The sequence below is a fragment of the Helianthus annuus genome, chromosome 11, assembly GCF_002127325.2.
Source record: "Helianthus annuus cultivar XRQ/B chromosome 11, HanXRQr2.0-SUNRISE, whole genome shotgun sequence".
Lineage (NCBI taxonomy): Eukaryota > Viridiplantae > Streptophyta > Magnoliopsida > Asterales > Asteraceae > Helianthus > Helianthus annuus.
This window is the reverse complement of record NC_035443.2, coordinates 168,365,927-168,381,847: the sequence shown is the minus strand read 5'-3', so window position 1 is coordinate 168,381,847 and position 15,921 is coordinate 168,365,927. Positions and strand designations below refer to the sequence as shown.

At 36.8% G+C, this 15,921-nt stretch overlaps 1 long non-coding RNA gene across 1 annotated transcript; it reads left to right on the top strand.

Annotated features, from left to right (window-relative positions):
* The first annotated feature begins 2,219 nt into the window (after nucleotides 1-2,219).
* LOC118484131 lies at nucleotides 2,220-4,296 on the top strand. The gene is made up of 4 exons (XR_004872814.1): nucleotides 2,220-2,430; nucleotides 2,551-2,649; nucleotides 3,448-3,605; nucleotides 3,682-4,296. It is a non-coding gene; the product is annotated as an uncharacterized LOC118484131 (long non-coding RNA).
* Nucleotides 4,297-15,921: the final 11,625 nt, after the last annotated feature.

The window sequence follows — 15,921 nt, the reverse complement described above, 5'->3', positions numbered from 1 at the left end:
GATCACTTACTGGTTTTTACAATCATTTTTAATTAAATTTCTTATTGAGATAGCTTGGTTTTGCAATTACAATCCTTTTTACTTACATTTCTTATTGAGATAGGGTGGTTTTCCAGGCCATTCGCAAACAACACTGTTATACATTTTACCAAGCACCGATGAGTCAACCACAAGCTTATTATTTTCCACCTTGTTTAACCCAGATGGTGATACAATATCAGGTTATCGAAAGCAAAAACAATAAAAATAACTATTGATATTGATACATATGTTGTTCAGTCAGTTTTGATTGGGTTTGGTATGAAAGCGGCACAATACCCGTTTTCAAAAAAAATAAATCGTAATGTTGCAATAAAATAAACATGAATTGAACTGCAAATGAACCAAACCGATATCAATTGAACCACATAGGTACCATATCGATATGTGCCTTTTTTTTTTGTTTCGATCGATGTAGTGTTTTCTCTTTCAAATACTATAGTGAGTGTCGGTACCATAACAATTCAAATTAATCCGGCCGCAAGTCGCGAGAATGTGACTAGTTATTATTAAACGTAAAATATTAAAAGTTATAATAATATAATGAAAGAGGAAACAATGAAAGGCCATTGAAAAAGAGAACAAGCGTTAACGTTCTAGAATAGAATTAATGATTAGCTACACATAGCTACTATTTGCTGCAATGATGACATCTGGAAGGCAGGTGCGGTCCCCCATATTTGAATGCTACACTACAGCCCTTACAATTCATTAATATTAAGTTTACACACATTTATTTGACTATAAAAAAAGAGTAAGAGAGAAAGTTCATCACATTCTCTCTGTATGTATGTATGTATGTATGTATGTATGTATGTATGTATGTATGTATGTATGTATGTATGTATGTATGTATGTATGTATGTATGTATGTATGTATGTATGTATGTATGTATGTATGTATGTATGTATGTATGTATGTATGTATGTATGTATGTATGTATGTATGTATGTATGTATGTATGTATGTATGTATGTATGTATGTATGTATGTATGTATGTATGTATGTATGTATGTATGTATGTATGTATGTATGTATGTATGTATGTATGTATGTATGTATGTATGTATGTATGTATGTATGTATGTATGTATGTATGTATGTATGTATGTATGTATGTATGTATGTATGTATGTATGTATCATCACAAGAGAGGAGAGGAAACATTCTCACAAACTATCACTTTACTCTCTAAATGTTTGCTCTTTTATTTTATTATAATTATTATATATATCAAATGATAAAAGGGGTTTGCTACAACGTCTAGGGTTATTTTTGTCATTTACCATTTTCAATCAGTTTTAATCCAAGGTTGCCACGTTTATTATATGCTGCGTGTCAACTCTTCACTTTTTCTTCTTCAGCCCAGTAATTGATAAATAGGGTTTGCTACAATTAAATTCAAAGAGAGAACGCACAAAACGCCGGTGTATATCGCTTCACAGCAGTTGATTTTGACCGGATTTCGGCTGGTTCCTGCATCGTTCCACCTCAATCTTACGATTTGAACACAAGAGCCCCTTGATTCTTGCTCCAGTTCTTCCCCGATTTTTCGTTAGTTTACTGATAAAGTTCTTCAGTTAGGTAATCTGAAATTTCAAATGTATTATTGGATATTGATTACTTAGTTTTAGTTAGTAATTAGTAATATGAGATTTGAAATGATTGAGTTGTATATGATTTTATTTTATGTGAAAATTACAAGTTGTTGGCATCAATGACTCGTAGAAGCAACCTTAGACGAAAACAGTGCCACTACCCTCAAAAGCCCATGGCTTCAGCACTAATTTATTATTAAAAAAAAGTATTACAAAATTCATACCCATTGTTGTATGCTGAGATGCTAGGTTTGACTGACAAACAGTCAACGCTTCTCTTGATTTTTTGTGAAATTGCTCATAAGTTTGTGGAGGAGATAATCAAAATAATGCCAAAGAATAAATAGATGATAAAAGAGAAAAGAAAAACAAAAAGAAATGATTTCTGATTGGTTGGTTGAGTTTTAGCTTTGACCAATCTTCCTTTGTTGACCGAGTCCACCTTATTTTACCTGTGATACCTATCCTCCTCTTTAGCCCTGGTACATAGTACAGCGATAGTGACAATCCATGGGTATCCCAGATTTTCAGTTCCTTCAAAAAATTGTATTTAACACTTCCCAATTTCCCACATCAATCCAACCTAAAACTCTCCTTTATAGTTTTTTCCCCAATTTCTTAGGTTATTTTTCATTTATAAACAAGTTAAATGCCAGAGTACCCGTTTAGAATTTTTATCAAAGCAAAACCCTAAATCGCTCTCTCTTATTTCACAGCTGACGCCCCACAGATTCCGCCGTCCAGTTTCTATCCACCGCCAGTTGCATCAACGACGGAGTTTTGTTCAACAGGTGAGAACGACCAATTTTATCGATTATATGAATTTAATAGACTTACAGTTGTTTCACAATAATAGTTGAGTGCTTAAAGTTGTTGTATAACCTAAATTTCGTTGTTCTTAATGATTTTAGTTTGGAGCTCTACTCTACAATGATATGGAGTTGCACTCTACAATGAAAGGCATACAAACACTAATATGTACAAGTGGACTATACTACTTTCATAAAAAGGTAAACACATGTTAGTTTTAACTTTTAAGGTAAACATGATATGTTTTCACTACTATTGAAGTCTATGGGGTTCCACTCTAAAACCAATTGGTAATAGAGGGAGTAACCCAAGATCTTATTAATACAACCGGAAGGTCTTATTCTTTCGATGTGGGATAGGGCTCCTCCAATACCCTCCCGCACGTGTAACCCGGTCTATCAAGAGGTGTACACGTGGCCTTAACCGGAGCTGACATAGAGCCGTGGCTCTGATACCATATTGAAGTCTATGGGGTTCCACTCTAAAACCAATTGGTGATAGAAGGAGTAACCCAAGATCTTATTAATACAACCGGAAGGTCTTATTCTTTCGATGTGGGATAGGGCTCCTCCAATAACTACTAATTTAGATACCTAATCAGATTCAACATGAACCTGATTCTCTAATTCTATGCACAACGATTACCAAGATGTGTAGAACTCTCTAAAGAATATGTAAAGTCTGAATGAATTCTATAATCAACTCTCTCTTGTTTGTTTATATATCTGGACTTCAATAAAACTGAATGAATTTAGCCCATGTAAACCTGTGTCCATTATCAGTAGGTAGCCCACTTCAGTTGCCCAATATCCAGCCCAGTTGTATATGTAAACCCAAAAAATCACAAACAAACATAAAAATCACATTAGAAAATATAACATGGACAAAGCAAACAAACAACCCGAGGAAAGGTATGTGTTTGTGATTTCCTGTTTTTATTTTATTATATTTGTTTGTTAATTAATATAATCTATCACATCTTATCTTTTCCATCTCAGGGTGATTCTGTTGCAACCCGGAACCACTATCAGTTTAAAAGTTGTATCTCCATCTTCGGACTCTAAAGGCGAAAATCTCACTAAGATAACATTCACTTCGACTGATAAGACCAACACAACTAAAACAATGTTTACCCTTCGTTTCATTCATTCTGGGGGTATGTTTTTTTAGTTTATTCGACAGTTTTTAAAATCTAAGTTCATGTACTAATTTACCTTTCTTTATCTTTTTAGGTTGTCTATTTCATTGAGAGGTGTTTTGGGGAGGGATTCCTTGCCACCATCTTGGTGGATGGAATCTCAAACACAATTAATGACATCAGCCTCTTTGGCTTCCTTAAAAATGTCTCATCCTTCCCAAACAAAACCAATGTGTTGAAGTTCATTCCTGTTTTCAATCTTGCTACGAAGGCCTTGATGTTGTTTGTTCTTCTAAAGGTGCTTAACACGCCGTCATTTGTAGCCGTTGATGGGAAAGAGTTGGTTGTGGTCGAGAGGGAGGAAGGCTGGTGGAGATGAGAAACCCGCTGATGAGAGGCCCACTGATGAGAAGCCCGCTGATAAGAAGTGATTTTAGTATTCATTGTGAAGGTATACTTTGAACATTGCGACGTTTAGAGTTTTTGGTTGATTTCTTACTCGGAATACATTTCTAACATTTAGAGTTTTTGGTTGGTTTCCTACTTAGAATATATTTTTAGTGTAAAACATGTGTTTGCAATCTGTGGTGAGTTTCTCAGCGCCTTGCCCAGGCGCGTATTCTGCTAAAATCCCGTCTAATGTATACTTCGATCTAAAATGACAATAACGCTAAGAGAAATACACAGGTGCACTTAATTGTTGATCAAATTGTGTGCCATTCATGCCACGAAATATGCAATTGGCTAGGAGGCTTAGAGGCGATCAACCTAAACCTGTCCTTTTTTTGGTTATCACTCTAAAACCCGATTTAAATTATTTGCATTGTTGTTGTTCCATAATAAATAATAATTTGTTGGTCAATACCATTGTGCAATCTTCCATTTCAAAGTGTTGAAGTGTTTGAATCATTAATGATTTAAGTTGATTCTTTTAAGGGAAACCACCACTCCATAATGGGCTTAGAAAAATCAATTTTACATCACCTATTGTACACTGAATTATTAGTTTTCCACTTTTATATTTTAGTATCGATTCAAAAGCAAATAGTTTTCGCGTTATGTTAATGTTGCTTTCATGGGATGTGGCTTTATCTAATAGTGAACATGTGTTTTTAATCAAGAGAATCTTTTATCGGAAATCTAAGTGGACTCAACCAACAACAAAACATTCAATTCGATGGACATGTGAGTTATAGGCTTAAAACCATTGAAAGGTGGATTAAATCTAAATTGTAATCACAAATATTTCAAACTAGGCTATCACACGTGAATACTCACGGGTGCGGATATTTAAATGATGTAAACAACTGATGCAAAAAAATGTTAAGGTACCGAAAGAGTTTTATTTATGCTTTCTACGTTGCGTTTCCAAGGTATCATCATGCTTTGTGTTGTTTCATACTTTCATCGTCTATCAAACCCACTAAAAACTTGGGTTTACCCACCAGTGATGCTCCCATTCTATTGAGGCCATAACAACTAGTAGTATACCCGTCCGGTGGATGGGTTTTTTAGTGTCATAATGACAAAAGTTTTTTATTTACATTATAAGAAAAACATTATTTCTTCAAAAAACGATCCAAAATGTGAATATGAACTCATCAAATGAGCTCATATTTACATGTATATTATGTCTAAAATTTGAAAAGTCAAATCAAGAACTCAAATTACATCGAGTCTTCATACCAGTACCTGCAACACTTGTTTAGAAAACTGCAGGCATTCATTTTCAGTTTAACTTTTTAATATCGGTGACATATACATCATACCTTAAATGAGACATTTTATGGAAATTAGAACACCACTAACATCAGAAATTAGAACACAGCTAACACCATAAGCACATGACCATTTGTACTATAAAAACCACTTTTCCATTGCCTTGAAAAGAGACAACAATAACAGCAATGAATAAAATATTAACATAAAAAAGAAGTACTTCAAGAATATTAAAACATATGTTTCTGAAAACATTGACACTAAAAACATCTTTTATGACTTGCAATTCCAAGTGATTACCTGTTCTAATTATTTAACAATAATATCATGTAATCAGATTTAAACCCGCATCCAAACACCCCTTAAAACTAAACGCACACACACAAATTACCTCCTCCAGTGGGGAAGGGTAGATGAGAGTGGCCTTAGCCTCTTGGTTGCACCTTAGAGTCTCACAAACCTGCCATGAAATCATTGAGGGAAAAATCATAGTGAGAAATAGATTACAAAGCTAAGTCATATAGTATAAACCAACCCAACTCGACCCGACCCGAAACCCATTTCGACCTGAACCCATTCTGACCCGAACCCGTTTCGACCCTAACCCGTTTTGACCCGAACCAAAACAACGCTTTGTATAATTGACCCGTTTTAACCCGAACCCTTTTGACCAATGACCCGACCGGACCCAAAACAAACTCACACGCCTCTTTTTTTCTCTTTAATTTCTCTGATTTAATCTTAGTCCTTGATTAACTAAATGGATGATCAAAATCACTTCCTAGTCTTCCTAGCCAAAAAAATTTCCTATTCTATCTTTAACCAAGTTAATAAATCTTTCTCACAAAATGTACTTTTTAACTTAAATGACGTTAACCCAAACACACCAAACACACCCGTAATATAATATAATGAAAATGTGTACTGAAAAACCCAAATATTCGACAACAGGTTATTTCCCATTTCCCCACTAGGGCTAATCTTCACACATATATTCATCATCTTCGAACCACAAGAAAACGGACTCTTAACGGCGGCTAACGTTTTCCGACGAGGTAACGCTTTATTTCTGCATCGATTTCGTTGATATAGTTTTCCGACGAGGCAACGGTTAATTTCTGCATCGATTTTGTTGATATAAACAGTCGTAACTTTGATTATGTGAAAGCAAAAGTTTATTTGAATCATTGAATCTCGTTGATTTATGCATACTTAGGGTTATAGCAGTCGATTTTGTTAATTTTTGATTGTTCGGAAGCAAGTGTTTGTATGAATCGTGTTGATTTATGCATCGGTTAGGGTTATAGCATTCGATTTTGTTGATATTTGATTGTTCGGAAGAAAATGTTTGTATGAATCGTGTTGATTTATGTATCTTTTAGGGTTACAGCTCTTGATTTTGTTGATATTTGATTATGCGGAAGCAAAAGTTTGTTTGAATCCTTGAATCTCGTTGCTTTTTTCATCGGTTAGGGTTATAGCGTTCGATTTTGTTGATGTTTTGTTATGCGGAAGCAAAGGTTTGTTTGAATTGTGTTGATATAGGCAATTATGCATCTGTTAGGGTTATATGATTCGATTTTGTTGATATTTTACCATGAGGAAGCAAATTTTTATATGAATTGTGTTGATTTATGCATTGGTTAGGGTTAGAGCGTTCAATTTTGTTGATGTTTGATTATGCAGAAGAAAAAGTTTGTATGAGTCGTTTTGATTTATGCATCGGTTAGGGTTACAACTTTCGATTTTGTTGATGTTTGATTATGCGGAAACAAAAGTTTGTATGAACCGTGTTGATTTATGCAATTATGTATCTGTTAGGGTTATATGATTCAGTTTTGTTATATTGCTGTTGAGATTTGTGAAAATTGTAAAAATGGTGCATTATTGTTACTTAACTCAGGGTTTGGTTGGATTGTGGATTGGTGTACAAGTGGACTATACTACTTTCATAAAAAAAGGTAAACACAAGTTACTTTTAACTTTTAAGGTAAACACGGTATATTTTCACTACTAATTTAGATACCTAATTAGATTCAACATGAACCTGATTATCTAATTCTATGCACATCTCTAAAGAATATGTAAAGTTTGAATGAATTCTATAATCAACTCTCTCTTGTTTGTGTATATATATGGACTTCAATAAAACTGAATGAATTCAGCCCATGTGAACCCGTGTCCATTATCAGTAGGCATAGTTATCGATTGCGCCTGTTGCGAGCGCTATTGCGTTTAGCGATGCGAAGCGGACTACCGGCGCTGAGTGGCTCTAGCGACTGAAAAGCGAGAAAAATAGCGCATAGGCACGTATTCCGGCGGCGAATTCCGGCGCCGGTGCTGCAACTTCTGCCGGAAACGAGGAAGATGGAAAACCGAAGGCTCAAATTGATAGGAAAAAGAAAAGAGACCTTGTTTTGATGGCGTTCATAGTAGTTTTTCTAGTGCTTTTTTGTAGTTCCATCGTTTGAGGAGCTGCGGACTAAGGTCCTTAACCAAGAATCGCGTCTTCATCGCACACAAGCTGCACAACACAGTGAGCAGCAATCAGCCTTTGTGTCTCAGACTTCAGCTGCTTCTGATAATCGTTCCTCTCACTCCAACTACAATGGAGCTCGCAACAACAATGGGCGAAATCAACAACTGATTCTACGTATTGCTCTTCCAAGCCCTTATTCCCAAGTCACCTTAACTAGTTCTCCGCACCTGTCCATGACTATAAATTGAGAGTAAGAGAGAGAGAGAGATCATCTTCCTTCCTGTGTATCTATCTATCTATCTATCTCACATGAGAAGAGATGAGAGGAGAGGAGAACATTCACACACACACTCTGTTTTTTGTCTTTTTCTTTGATTTGCTAATATTTTGAACTCTACTTATAACAGGTATATACATATTACACTACACAAATCTGGTAGTTGCTTTTCTATTTCATCTCAAACAAACAAATCTCACCGTTGAAATTTGTTGTTACTTTAAACCTCCTCCTCATCATATATCAACAACACTCACTTTCATTTTCATTATCATTCCTTCTGCTTCATCCTCATGGCTTCCATCCGTTCTTTGTTGTCTTCTCCTCTTCCTTCTTCTGATCCAATGTTTGTTTGTTTGTTTCAACTTCTATCTCTATTATTCATTCAACGTGTTTATCCCATTCGTTTTTCTTCTTCATTTTGACTTGTAAATGTTCATCTGGTTTGCTTTTTAGGGTTTTGACTACTTTGATTACTTTTATTTATGTTCGTATTCTTCTATTTATTAGTAATTGTTTGTGTGTTCGTGGATTGGAGTTAATGTGTGTTTATTAATAATTATACTGTTTGTTGTGATTATATCATCTTCTTATTCTTCTATATTCATTGTTTTTGTTTGTAAATGTTCATCTGGTTTGCTTTTTAGGGTTTTGACTGTGATTACTTTTGTTTGTTTGTTTCTTTCTTGTTTATTCCATCCGATTTTGACTTGTAATTGTTCATCTGGTTTGCTTTTTAGGGTTGTGATAGTCATTACCTAATCATGTTCATATTCTTCTATTTGTTTATTTATTTATTGTTTGTTTGTGTGTTCGTGGATTGGAGTTAATAATGTATATTTATTAATTATACTGTTTGTAATTATTTCATCTTCTTATTCTTCTATATTCATTGTTTTTGTTTGTTCATGGGCATCATTTATTATTGCTGCAGTTAATAATGTATATGGTGTTTCTGTTGGCTAGTTCTATTACACTGTTCATCTTGTTCTTCTTTTCCTTTTTGGGGGGTTTGTTTATATATTTGGAGCAGTATGAGTTTTTACTTGTCTTTTTGATTTACTATATATTTCGATTTGATTTGATGAAGAAGGGTTCTATTCTCTTATAGTAATGTTCTTCCTTTGTATTTAATGTTTGGTGGTTTTAATCGTAGTTTGATTTCATTGTTTGTGTCTTTCTTTAGGTATCAAGTGTACCTTCACCCCTTCTGTGGTGAAGTTTGGCAAGGGTTTTCTGCCAACGCAACCCTACTTGCATTTCAAACTCAAAGCTTCTAAACAACCTGAGCAGAGGTATGTCTTGCTTTTGTGTATAAAAAGGATCTTAAAACCCTGATGAATACTCTCCTCTTTTTTTTTTTAAATTTAAATTCCTGGTGTTTTTCAAAGAATTGTTTTTGTGAATATTTTGTTAAGTGGAAATTGGTTTTATGGAGTCGTTTATGCCACCGGCTCCGGCGATCGGAGATGCTCCAGCGGTCGGTGTGTTTTACAGTTTTCTTTTTTTGATATATTTTAGTTTCCTTCGTAAAATAAGTATAAGATGTTGTATTAAAAAAAATTAAAATCTAGAGTTGCTGTGAGAGCAGAAACTGAGGTGCTTCTTAACCTTTTATTTTTCATTTTTTTTTGTTTTTAAATTACTTTAAATGAAGCTGTCGGTTTGATTGTGCTTTTGAATCTTCAGGGCTGTTTACCTGAAGCCTGGAACTGCTGTGGTCGTGATTGCTATCGGGAATGATGAAGGTATGTGTTTGTCTATGAGAGGCTACATCTTGTAACCGATTCATCAAGTTTATGATGGTCAGCAGGTTTCTCTAAAGAATTTGATGAGGGTGAGAATGAAAACGTGGGTCAGACTAAGGCGTATGAACTCCATGATGTTAACACCTTTTCAAAGGGTGGCTCAGACGCTCCAAAAAGCAGATTCGATGACCCGAAGAAGGCCTTCGAGGCTGCACTACTTGCAAAAGACCCCAGGTATGCGTATGCTTATTTAACGGTTGTAATTGTGTAGCTGTATTTATGACTAGCTTTGTTTTTTGTAGTTGTTTTGGAGCCTTGATGCCTTCATGGATCAGGATGTCATGATCAAGTGGCTGGAGTACAGCCAACGTGAGGGTCTCAAACCTGGAGGTGATTTTTTTAATTTTCTAGAGAAACTGCTTCCTACTCTAGTTGTTCTTCATCCAGTCCTCTATGCTTCAATCTTCTATGCTTTAATCTGGGCTGGAAATCTCCTTTTGAGACATAGCATGAAGAAGGTGGCCTTGAAGAAGCTGAAAGCCAGGCGAGAGGCGAGCTGCTGATAAAGCAAAAGCCAGGCGGGCTGCTGCTGCTAAAGCGAAAGCCAGGCGGGCTGCTGCTGAAGTGCCCCTGCCACCGCCCGATGAAGGGACCGAACTGCCCATAAAAAACTAGTTTAAAGATCTTTTATGAAACATGTTTTTGGTATAAATAGTGAAACAGGATACATACTTAGCTGACCTATAAACTAGTTTTAATAGTTGGGTAATGTATTACCTCAATATTTTGTTCTTGAAATGTGATTAAAGCTGGTTACCTTTTTTCTTCTCTTTGGGCAATTAGCCTTGCAGTTAACATACAAGTATGCTTATAAATATCAGGTTCACAAAATTGTTGATCTGTCCGCGTTTCCGCATCGAGAGGCGATGTGGTATCTGGAAGTCCTGGACACATACAAGCTCTTCTATAAACCCCTGATTGAAGATTCGTAGTCATAGAACCATATCTGGAGTCTCTTTTGTAACGATAGCCAAAAAACCATATCTTCTTGCGCCACAACCGAGTTTATGGTTGTAATCGTTACAGACAAGGTTAGAGTACTCTTGGTGTCATTCATTCACACACCCGAATCTTCACTGGAGTGTTTATCGTGCTAGAAAAGTAGAAGAAAGATGACGAAACAGTTGATCAACTTGCATCATCTCTTCTTAAGAGACTCCTAATGAGTTTGATATGGTATACATATATTTTATGAAAATTGTGTTTTCGCTTCAATATTTTTGAACCAGACACAAACCCGAAAATTTGGCATGAATCTGAAAAAGACTCGAACTTGCTACTTATGTGAGGCACGTGAGCATTAACACAATATATGTATCCGCGGGTCAACATGAACGAATGTAAACGAATCTGATATATGTTAGGCATAGAGACTTTATAAATATGGCAAGAGTGTTTATCTGCTAACTGGTGCACCTCGATCCTCTTAAGTCACGTGTCATCTCCGAGGCACTCGATTGATGCTCATCGGTGTCAATATTTTTACTAAGTTTGAGCTCGACCTATATATGTGTGCACACGAGCCCATAACCTTCTGTCAATAATTCGACTCTTTCACTAAATGGTTGGTTGAATGAGTTTTTGTCTGTGTCCATTTATTAGATTGTTGCAACGAAACCCGAAATAAGCACGCGATAAAAGTGAAAGGGATATCCAAAATATGAGAAAATATTGTGTAGATTCAGAGTTCAAATTTATATGTGAACTAATACCAGTTTATACATATAATTACACTGATTTCAAATCACATACGAATAGAAACAAGAGATATTAGATTTAAATAACTTCGATCAACTCGCATTAATTGGCCGATAACACTCTCAACTTTCGATTTGTACCACTCCACTCCCAACTTTCAATTTATTTTCCTCTAGCACTCACAACTAACTAAACCCTAACCCAGTTAGCTGAATCAGATGCCACGTCATCAAACAAGGGTCACATCATCAAAAAGGTCACGTCATATATCACATTAGATGCTACGCCACTAAATAAGCGCCACATGAAATGCCACCTCATAAATAGTATAACCATGAATTCTATAACTTGAACTAATTATCGTGCAATGTGTATAATTTTAAAGCAATTATAAATCTATCTATTAAGTTTGTTATATTGTTGTTTTATGTTCGATTTTATAAATGAAATAGAGATGATAAAAAGGTTAGAAATTTTATGTCTTTTGATGTTTTATTTGGTTGTTCTAGACTTTAATAGGGTGATTCCGTTATTTGGATGTGTTTTTGGTTGTTACAACTTACAAGACACAAGTGATCAACAATTACTAGTGCTTGAAAAGTAAAACTGAAAAATTATGGAGCGATTCGTATGTTTAGTACTTTAGTGTTGTTTATGAACTTATAGATCGATTTATATGTGATAGGATCATAGGAACCTACCAGATATGAATTTTAGCTTGATGTTCTTTTGTTTTACATGACCCAACCCGATATGAACTGGTTTTTTATACACTTAGGGGCCTCAACTATTTAAAAATATTCCATACCCTCATGGAAAAATTCCTTGGTTCGCCACCGACCTAAAACATAAACCATTTTCTCTGATATCAAATATTGTTGTTTGAGAAATCATGAGTGTTCCAACCCTTTAAATGCTATAAATTGCTTTCTCCGTGGTTTTATTTTATCGAAGGATTTAGAGTAAACTGCCATTTTGGTTCCTGTGGCTTGTGCACTTTTGCCATTTTAGTCCAAATCTCAAACTTTTTACATCTGAGTCCCTGTGGTTTGCATTCTGTTGCCATTTTAGTCCAAAATCTAAAAACCCTCTATTTTGACTGTTGAAAACTGATTATTTTGTTCTTTAGTGCAGGGGCATTTTGGTCATTATGATTTTATTATAACACATTATTAATTAAAATAATAAAATTAAATCATTCCTTATAAAAGCACCAGATATTATCATCCTCCCCCAAACCCAAACCATCCACCCCACACCACCGACTAACATCTTCATCACGCCACACCTTCTTCACAAACATTCTGTAAAAGATCCTTAAACATCAACACCCGACACAAACTTCACAACCGATGAACCTGGAAACATCTGCACGATGACAACCACGCTACCCGGCCGTCAGAGATTAGTAAACTGAATCTGAGATCTGTAATTTGGGGAAGAAAGATGTGTGGATCTGAGATTGTTCTTAGAGAGTGTGAGATAGTTTAGAGAGAGTGATGACCAGAGCTAATGGTTGCAGCGATTGGAACTTAAAGACAGTGGTGGAGGGGCTGAAGGTTGCACCTGGAGACGGTGGTGATGAAGAACTTACTTGCATCAGGTGGTGGTGGGGCTGTGGTGGCTGGATTTGGTGGTCATCGTACACCCACCCCTTCATTTTCGCAGATTTTGAGAGTTTGTGGGTGAGAGTTTTGGTGGTGGTGAAGGTTCGGGTGAACGTAGAGAGAGAAAGTGGGGGTTTGGTGGTGGAAGAGGGTGGGAGTGGTGGCCAGAGAGAGGAGATGAAGGTGGGGTCGGATTTGGTGGTTATTCGACGACGATGGTGGTCACATGTCACACCCCAACCGATGGCGGAATCATCGGGGCGCGGCACTGAGCGAAACAGATTGTTCAGAAGTTTCCACAACAACTATCATACAATTCAGTTATATAACACGTCCCATACCGTGTCCCAAATAATAACAAGTTATCATAGAAATCAACTAAACAATATGGGAACTGTTCCGACAACTCAAGTTCTTAATTATTACAGACCGAATTTAAATATTGTTTTAAGACTTCTAGACGGCTAACTGTAGATCTTACTGACTACAGGTGCCAGTACAAGATCTACAGATAATTATGACCCTGGAGCAGGTATGTGGACACTGTCCTAAGGTCACAGGCTCCTAGAAGCTTATTATTGCCTCGCTTCCCTAGCACGCTAGTAGCTTAAACACCTGTCACATACGTTAAAATAAAAGTCAATACATATAATGTAAAGGTGAGTACACAAGTTTGATATAGCATATAAAGTTCGAAAAGTTTACGCATAACCAAGCACGTACACAAGGGCAAACGATGCATGTAAATTATCAACATGGGACCATCGATACCAACGACTTCGAGTTGACTGTCCGAGACAGTTCGCAATACATGATTACCACTGTAATCCATGCAAGTAATTGTCCTTAGCAACCCCCGTGTGAACGGGTGCTGAGTCCAAACTATAGTACTACGTTGCTAAAGCAGGTAGATAGCACTCCACGTGTAAACATAATAAACATCAATCATTTAGACAAGTAATACATGCAAGTAGGTTAGCGTTCAAATAGTTTGTGTTGTTTGTGAATTTGATAGATTACGTATGTAACACCCAAAAGTGCTGAAAGCAAAAAGGGATCGAGTATACTCACAGTGGTTGATCGTGGATTGAGAGGAGCACTGAGAATAGGTTAGCCTGAATAGTTCGATAACAATACAATGAGTAATGCTGAAAAAGTGAACAGTGGAAACTGGATCGGATAGACCATTCGATCGGATGGCTGTTCGATCGAGTGGGCTGTTCGATTGGGTTAAAGTCCGTTCGAACGTCCCGTTCGATCGGCCGGCTGGCTCGATCGGCTGGTTCTTTCAAGTGGATTGTTTCTTCCTTTGATGTGAAGAATGTGTTTGTGTATGATGGTTTGAACTTTTGAAGTTCTTGCAGCATTACCTTTCAAGTTGGCCGATCGAACGGGCTGTTCGATCGGTTAGCCCAACCGATCGGTTAGCAGCTGAGGGTTGGCAAAGTGTCACTCGATCGGGTGGCATGCTCGATCGGGTGACATTCCAATGTTTCGAAAAGGTTAAGTGTTGAAGTATAGTATCTCATGATTCGAGCAGTAATGTTCAATCGAGTGGCGTAGTCGATCGAACAGTACCTCGTCAATACTACACTTTTGTGAGTTGGTGGGTCCAGGTGCTAGTCGATCGGTTAGCCTAGCCGATCGGCTGGCGTAGTCGTTCGGTTGGGCTGTTCGATCGAACAGCCTAGCCGTTCGGCCAGCTTCTCGATTCGGTTAACCTATCACTTAACACTTGGTTATTCCCGTTAATTGTTGATGTTTTAGAGATATTTTGACTACGAGTTGAACCACAAAGCTGAAGTCCCTACTTAGTCTACTGACTCGAGCAGGAATCACCCAAGCTCGGTCAGAGACGGTTTGGAACCTAAGTTTAACGTTTAACTCGAAATCGGTATATCTCTCGGTAGAACCCGAGTCTTGAACCATGTGTTTGTTTAGATTGATTTGTAAATCGGTTCAAGTCTCGTTTTCACCCTTTTTGAGTGTAAAAGAGTTGAAAGATAGATGAAAACCCATCTTTTAATCCTTTTCCACCGTGAAATGTTAAGATCTTTGGTAGATTTTAGGTTATTTATGTGGAAATCGGTTAGATCTAAGTTATTCATGGTGGAATGATGCCAAACTTAGTGTTCTTGAAGAACACCATGATGACATCACCCAAGAACACCTAGATCTTGGTGATTTCGCGGTTGAAATCCAAGTTTTGAAAGATAGAAAGATGGAGAATCGATTAATGAACAAAAACGTACAAGGATTAGAGCGAAATACTTACCGGTTTGAGAGAAATCTGAGAAATGGCGAGAATAGAAGGCTGGTCGGTCAGAGCTTTTCCAAAAGTGGAAAGCTTGACAAGGACAGCCCTATTTATAGGCTTCCAAAAGTGGAAAGGGTTGGCTGATCGAACAGCATCCCTGATCGAGCGGCTGCCCGATCGAACAGCCTGTTCGATCGGCTAGCCTGTTCGATCAGGTTGCCCTGTTCGATCGGCTTGCCTGGTTTGAGTGTTTCGCGACGATTTTTGATATTTCGAGTTCGATAGTTGAGGAGTAGAGTAGGATAGAGTTTCTATTCAAATTACTTTCAGTCCCAACTACTATATCTAACATACAAGCATCCTTACAACCTATTTTCAAAGTCGGTTTCGATTGAGTTTGATTATCCTTCGATTCTTGATTGATTTTGATTGATTCACCACACACTTTAACATAAAGTAAGCATGCACAAGTAACACGTAAGGCACACA